Raw genomic sequence first — 7986 nt, 5'->3', positions numbered from 1 at the left:
GAGGAATATGGGATTTTAAATTTGTATTGTCCCCCGGCACATCCTTTTAAATTTATAACAGAAGCATTCTCAAAATTGATGGCTCTCGGTGCCCGTCATACAATTATAGGGGGAGATTTTAATTGTATTATGGATCCGGAAATAGATAGGATTCTCAAGAGTACTGCAGGAGTATCTCCCAGATCTAGACAATTGGTGGATTTGAACAAAGAATTAGGATTAGTAGCTGTATGGCGATGTCTTCATCCACAGGGCAGAAAGTTTTCTTTTTACTCCAATCCACATAAATGTCATACCAGAATTGATATGTTTTTTGCCCCTCGTTTTTTTTAAAATTCCATATCATCCTGTAAAATAGGTAGTATAGTAATTTCCGATCACGCTGCTGTATATATGGAAATCAAAGCGAGGAACAATGAGACATCTCCCCGGCATTGGCATATGGACCCTTTCTGATGAAAGATAGTAAATTTGTAAAGTACTTCTCGCAAGAATGTAAAACCTTTTTAGAAATTATTTAGGTACAGCTAGCAACCCATCAATGATGTGGGAGACCATCAAAGCTTACGCGCGAGGTTTGATCATCTCATACTCAGCGACCCAAAAAAAGTTAAAGGGAGAACAACAGTGTCTGCTCGAAGCTCGCTTAAAAGCAGCTGAAACAGTATACATTGATAAACCTTCTATTATCAAATTGCAAAGGATTACGGCCCTTAGGACAGCTCTAAACACTACGCTTACCCAAACGGCTAAGAGGGAAATATTATTTGCAAAATAAAGTTTATATGAATTTGGCGACAAACCGGGTAGATACTTAGCATTTCTTGCAAAGAAAAAAAGGCCCCTCAAACTATCATGTCTATCAAGGAAAGTACGGGTATTTTGACTCATGATCATAAAAGGATTAACACAATCTTTCGAAAATTTTATTCTGACTTATATAAATCGCAGGATTGTGAAGACAGGACTAGGAGGATACAATCATTTTAAAAAAAATTTGACCTTTCCAGACCTAACTCCGGAACAGGTATCGGTCTTAAGTGTTCCTCTAACAGTCCAAGAAATACTTGCAATCAGGTAACTTCAGAGTGGTAAGGCACCTGGCCCAGATAGCTTTCAAGCTGAATTCTATAAAGAATTTACAGGAATATTGGCTGGTCCACTTATGGACATGTATAACTACGCATACAGTCAGGGCTGTCTCCCACCTTCGTTGAAAGAGGCAAATATCTCTCTTATCCTTCAAAAAGGAAAGGACCCAGAAGATTGTACATCATATAGACCAATATCCTTGCTAAATGTAGATTTTAAAATCCTTTCTAAAACGTTAGCATTGAGACTAGAAAGGGTATTGCCACATATCATAAAGGAGGATCATACGGGGTTTATTAAGGGCTGTAGATCATCCAATAATATTAGAAGGGTTTTGAATATGATTCAAGCCTGCCATCAGGGAAAGATACCAGGAGTAGTAGTCTCATTAGACGCGGAAAAGGCATTCGATAGGATTGAATGGTCATATTTGTTTTACACATTTGGAAAGGTTTGGCGTTGGAAGAGAGTTTACCAAATGGGTCTCAACATTGTATAGTGATCCCAAAGCAGTTGTGGTTACCAATGGATTAGGCTCGGATAGCTTCAGTGTGGATAGGGGCTGCCGTCAGGGGTGTCCTCTCTCGCCATTGTTATTTACGCTAATAATTGAACCACTAGCAGAAGCTATACTGGCTGATCCTAATATAACGGCCCTGAGGATTGGTACAGGTTAACATAAAATTACCAGATTTATGCAGATGATGTTCTTCTATTCCTCAGTAATCCTCTGATATCTGTGCCTCGCTTAATCCAAGTTATTAATACATTTAGTGCATTCTCAGGCTATAAAATTAACTTCTCAAAATCGGAGGCTATGCCAATGGGTGGCCTTGCTATGATACCCACTTAGTGGACGGATCCCACTTTCCCTTTCGTTGGTCCCTGGAGGGTTTCTTATATTTAGGCATTTTTATTGCCCCAGTATTTGGTCAGTTATACAAGGAGAAAGTGAAGTCTGCAGATGCTGGAGATCAGAGTTAAAAATTTGTTGCTGGAAAAGCGCAGCAGGTCAGGCAGCATTCAGGGAACAGGAGAATCGAATACAAGGCCAACTTTGTGCATTTACTGGAAAGGATAAGGCAGGACCTTCAGCGATGGGGAAACCTTACAATTTCCTGGCTGGGTAGAATAGCACTAATTAAAATGAGTGTCCTGCCCCATCTCCTATGCCCTATGGGAATGCTTCCGGTGATGCTGCTGAGGCTGGCACTACGTAAATTATATGGCTGGTTGGGTTCCTTTATCTGGAATCATAGACGGCCCCTCATTAAGCTGAAGAAGCTACAGCTTCCACAGGCAAGGGGAGGATTGGACTTCACAGATTTTAGGAAATATCAGTTAAGTTCCCTATTAAGTTACATAGCTGATTGGGTCTTGTCTGACCCGCAATCAATCTGGCTGGACATCGAGACTTCTCAAGTAAAATGCCCACTTATTAACCTTTTATTTTCAGACAAGAGGAAAATCATTATGGACCACTGTAAAAACCCGATACTACTAAACACAATTAAAGCTTGGAATATAATGCGGCAAAATGGGGGCAACTCACATAAAACAGCCCTCTATACTCCGATAGTGGGAGCATGGGGATTTCAACCAGGGGGTTACAGATTCCACTTTTAAACTCTGGAGATCCAGGGGTATCTCATGTTTAGGGGACCTATTTAAAGAAGGGGTCCTGATGTCTTTTGAACAGCTGCGTCAGAAATTCGGATTACCTAATGGAGACCTCTTTCGATACTTCCAAATTCGAGATTATATACAGAAAAACACTACGCTATTAAATAGTCTTTATAAATCAGATAGCGAATGTAGAGTGCTATGGCCAATGGGGGTATCTTCCGTCAGCACTATTTATCATTTACTACATGATGAAGTATCGGGAGATATGGACAATCTGCTTAAAACATGGGATCAGGATTTGGTACTAGAAATCTCTATAGAAACATGGAATGACATTTGGGAAAACGCCAGAAGAATCACCATCTGCAACAGAACTCATGCTATCCAGCTGAAGATACTTCATAGGGCCCATATAGCACTGGATCGATTGGCAAAATTTAAGGCAGGAGCATCTCCAATGTGTCCCAAATGTAAAATAGAGGTGGGCACTCTTGTACATTGCCTATGGACCTGTCATAAGATCCGTAGATACTGGACTAAAGTAGCAAGTATCCTGATAGAAATTTTAGGAACAGAAATTAAAGTGGACCCTGTATCTCTCCTTTTGGGCTTTTCGAACTTACCCTCCCTGGATATGCATGGAAAGAGATTATTTTCTATTCTCTCTTTCTGTGCAAGTAAAAATATCTTGGTAAACTGGGTGGCTGAGGGCTCCCTGGACTTTCAAATTGGCACAGATTAATTATGACTTCCTTACAAATATGGTGCACTGAAAGACCGAATTATTTCATAAAATATGGCAGCCCTTCTTGAATTATATCAATACAGATATTTCGGCCATCCTAACAGGGACTTTTATTTAATTGAGATTGTGAATCTGGCTGGTCCGGGGCCCCTTGGGAGAGGAATCCCGCACGAATACGGGTTTTGTTACATTTGATGTTAACACATTCCGAGCATGTATCTCACTATCCAATCCAATGTTATCCATTGTTTTTTTTTCTTTCTCTTATATGAATAATGTAAGAGACTTAATTATACACTCTGGTTAGTTGTAGGTTAGTTAGTAGTTAGTTGAGTTTTGGTTTTTTTCCTCTCGGTATTTTTCTTTTGTTAAATTTTGGTTATTATTTATTTAAGATTTAATTGTATATCAATGTTTCCAGAGCAAACCTGACCCAGTTGGTGATGACCTTAGACAGGATTTTGTAATCTGTGAGAGTTTAACACCAAGGAGTAGGAGCACTGAAAATTTTCTTGAGATGGTTGATCCACACAGTCTTCATCCTTTACATTTTAAGTGTTTGAACAAAGCAACAGTTTGGTTCTGAAGAAACCGAAGAAATCTGTACTCAGCAGAGCTGAATGCATGTGTTTCTAATTTCTGTATGATAAGATTGCAATTTTGTATGTAATTCCTGCAGGTTGGAGCGTTAATGAGTATTCATAACACATTAATGAATACAAAACAGATTCCCAACCTTGAAGACCAGAAAAGCTGATCTGACTGAAAGGTTCTGAGACCCTAATACCAAATCCCCAAAATACTGTTGGCAAACTGGATTGCTGCCTCGTACCGAATGAAATTCCTGTGCCCATCCTTTTAAACGTATTGGGTAGGCCTGAAAGATTCTACCCATTATATAAAAGCTAAGTTGTAAATGTCTGTCATGCCCTGCTTTATATCACAGTCTGAGCTAAGTAGTTTAAAATGCCTGCACCATTAGTATTCGTAGACATTTCTGATGATAATTTTAAAAAATGTTAATAAAAAAAGTGTTGCATAACTACTCACATAAAAAATTCCATCATGACATTCCAACTGTTTTGAATTCCATTTTTGTCCCATTTTGCCATATATTCACATCAGTAAGTTCTACAATCTGATTGAATTAGGCTCTATATTTGATCTGCAATATTCTAATATACAATATTTGCATTACAGGGACATAATAAGTCACTGATTGGGAAGTTTTATTTTTCATTTTCCAGAGAGTGCTGCTATTTATGAAATAAGGCCCTGTTTAGTTCATAGTTCACTTCCCCATGGTATCATTTTATAATAGGATTCCAGAACCAGAATCCTGTGATGAAAAACACTTGTATGCTTTAAAAACTAAAGAGGTTTGTTGACATTGGTCTTATTTCTCACGTGCTTGAAATTATGAGGCATTATGTTAAAGTAATAGGGAGAAACAGCTACACTTGTAAGAAGCCTCAGGGTGCAGAGTCAAGACAATTGGGAAAAATTCAGAAGGAAAAATGAGAATAACATTTCCTTACATTATGAGTTGTGATATGGAATGCACCACTTGAAAAGGAAGTGGAAACAGAATCAAAGGCCATTTTTGAAAGGGTGTTGAATGAATGCATAAAAATAAGATGTTTACAGAAAGCTGAGGATTACATTGAGTTAGTTAGATCTTTCAAGTTACTGGCACCAGAATGATGGCAGAATGGTCCCTGACTCGATTCTACCAATTACAAAATGGAAGTACAGGACGTATGATTTCTTCATCTCAGTCATGTCACATCTGCTGTCTTTTTCTCCATCAAGCCCTCAGTCATTTCTTATCCCAATGCCGAAAAGCTGACTGGGACAAAGTACTCAAGCAGCGGCTGAAGTGCTGCCATCTGGAGCTTGGTTCTTGGTCTCTTGAGGTCACCATGTATGGTCAGATGAAATGCCCTCATTGGTGGCTCAGCAGTCTTCCACGTCCTTACTGAAGTCATATTTAGCAGCACTTGGATAGGTAACCAGACGAATTTTCAGCAAGGGACTGCCAACATAATTACTAGTGGCTATTTAATGTATAAATTTTCATGATCATTTACAGCCATTTTTGGAATTCTTGATGTATCTCATTTGCTTAGAGACATAATCTGATTGGAAGGCCAATGATGGTTTCCAATCATTGTCCAATGAATAACAGAATTATGAGTTGAAAGGACACTTGATAGAGGAAATAAGAAATAGTTGGCTAAAATACTTGAATGCTTAGGAAACACAACATTCTCATTTATATGAATTTAATGGCTAGTGTATGATTTTAAGCAAGTATTGGCTAAAGTGGATTCAGTACAGTATTAGATATGCTCCCACTGAGAGACCATGAACCAACTACCGGACTCCTATTTTATTTTTAGATTTTATTGATGAACAATGGGAGAGTGCCAGTTGAACACTGCCTTGTCCTGTCAGTAATGAAAAGCGGAAGACAGTAAATCACTAACCTATTTTATATCCTAATTTTTTTTAACTGTCAATAAATTACACAGCATCACCAAATATAAGTGAATGCCCCAATCCCCACCCAACAATGATGTCAACAGGGAATTGGGAACAGCAGTAGTGACGAATCATAATAGCCACTTTACAAAGAAAGCTTTGCAAATAGAACAAAAAACATATAAACATGGATAAATTGCCACTTCTACTTAATTTTTAATCTGACTGGATGCTTTTCAGAAACTAATTTAAGATACTGGAAGAACATTTAGCAGCTATAATGAAAAAAAAGCTAAAAGCATAACAATGACTAGGAGAGAAGCAATAGATAGTTATAATAATTTATTGTTTGAAGAAGGAGAGATCTGGCATTTGACATAATAATATGCAGGATGTGATTCATAACAGGGGACACATATTTCATCCACACTAAGCAGAGAAATCCTAAATCTGTGCAAAACCAAATTAAACATAAGATAACAAACGCTGAGAATCTGATAAATAAAAGGGATCACTTATAAAGGCTGGAATAAATCTTTGTGAGTAAACTGTGACAGTGTAAGACATGATTGAATTAATACTGGGGATAGGAATTCTAGTATGCCATGAGAGGGCAGATCTGAAAGATGTACAAGCTCTACCCATGAATTTCCATTCACTGATAGAGTGAAACTGCAGACTGGGAGTGTGCCATTTTGTGATATGGGCTCCCTACAGTGTCAGGAGCAGCACAGGCAAAGTTTTACCCCATGCAGATTTCGAAATGACTCTGAAATGTTCTTTATAAAATCATTTTCCAAAAAAAAAAGATAGTTTTTTTCAAGAAACATGGGAGAGGATTATTTTGTTTGGCTGGCTTAAATGCTACTGAGGTGTGCTGGAAAATTGTGCATGCTCAAGACTATTGTATCCTGTCTTTAATAAACAGCATCACCACCACAGCTGGTAAAAGCATGAAATAAGAGTCGACACGTTTGAGATAGATTGAGGTCTCCTTGGAAAAACTTTCATACATATATTAAAAGATACAATAAAATTTCTGCTGTTATGACAAATATACTTTTTTGCAAACTATTTGGGGCATTGGAAGTAATATTAACTGAGAAAATAATGACTTATAAATGTTTCACTGACAGCATTTTGAGTGATCAGATTTATGTATTGGAACAATGTGATCTTTACATGTTTATGCAAGTTGCTATTGTAAATGTTTGCAAGTAGATTTCTAAAATGAAATATTGAATTGCACACAGGGATTGGACCAGATTGCATTCCAGGGCAGCGTAGCATTTAACGTCTTTGTCTTCTGTATGGACCATGTTCAGCGACAACTTCTGGAACTGGAAGTCAATACTGTGATCCACATTGATGTGGCGATTGCTGTGTATGGAACTTTGGAGCTATTGCGTTTGCCTAAGCCTGTGTAGCTTACAGGGAATGTTGCTAACTGGCTGTCTTGGTGTTCACTCATTTTGTGCCTATCTGTATGTTCACAGCATCCAAACCTTGCATTGCCTGGCCATGCTGTGAAAATGTTGTCACTTCAGTAAGATAACCAAAGGCTATCAGTTTGCCATGCTGTTTAATAAAGACAAACAGATGGACTGCTTATCATGCTATTCAGTTGGAATCTATCTGGGTGTGTGAGGGTGTCTTACTTTGCGGAATATTGAAATGTTAATCTAACACCTACAGCATGTACCAGCTGCCTGTGTGGTCAACACATTTATTCAACCCAATGTTCTTTGGTGCTAGACCCCAAGGGGGCCCTGTTGGGGGAAAGATCACTGACTGTCAGGGTGTCCTGGTACCATTAGTCACAGGCACAGTCTGAACATATTCAGGGACTTGGCCATGTCAATTCATCTGCTTGGGCCACTTACAGTTAGAGATCTGTCCGACTAAATCTGGGGAGTGAGCGATGGTCAGTCCTCTTGGCCATCACAAGCAGTCAGGGGAATCATGTATTATTATTTGGGTAGCTACAAAGATAGCAGTCAGATGTCTGGTCAGTCACTTCTAGGCCCTGCTCATCAATG

At 38.6% G+C, this 7986-nt stretch overlaps 1 long non-coding RNA gene across 1 annotated transcript in view; it reads left to right on the top strand.

The window, feature by feature from the left end:
• The window catches only part of LOC122549581, a 55716-nt gene extending 48216 nt beyond the window's left edge, over window positions 1–7500 (top strand). The window contains exon 4 of the long non-coding RNA XR_006311591.1: window positions 7201–7500. This is a non-coding gene — a long non-coding RNA (uncharacterized LOC122549581). The remainder of the gene's footprint in view (window positions 1–7200) is intronic.
• The last annotated feature ends 486 nt before the right edge of the window (window positions 7501–7986 follow it).

This window comes from Chiloscyllium plagiosum, chromosome 4, assembly GCF_004010195.1.
Source record: "Chiloscyllium plagiosum isolate BGI_BamShark_2017 chromosome 4, ASM401019v2, whole genome shotgun sequence".
Lineage (NCBI taxonomy): Eukaryota > Metazoa > Chordata > Chondrichthyes > Orectolobiformes > Hemiscylliidae > Chiloscyllium > Chiloscyllium plagiosum.
Note: the sequence above shows the minus strand (reverse complement) of the source record. Positions and strands in the feature narration are given on the sequence as shown.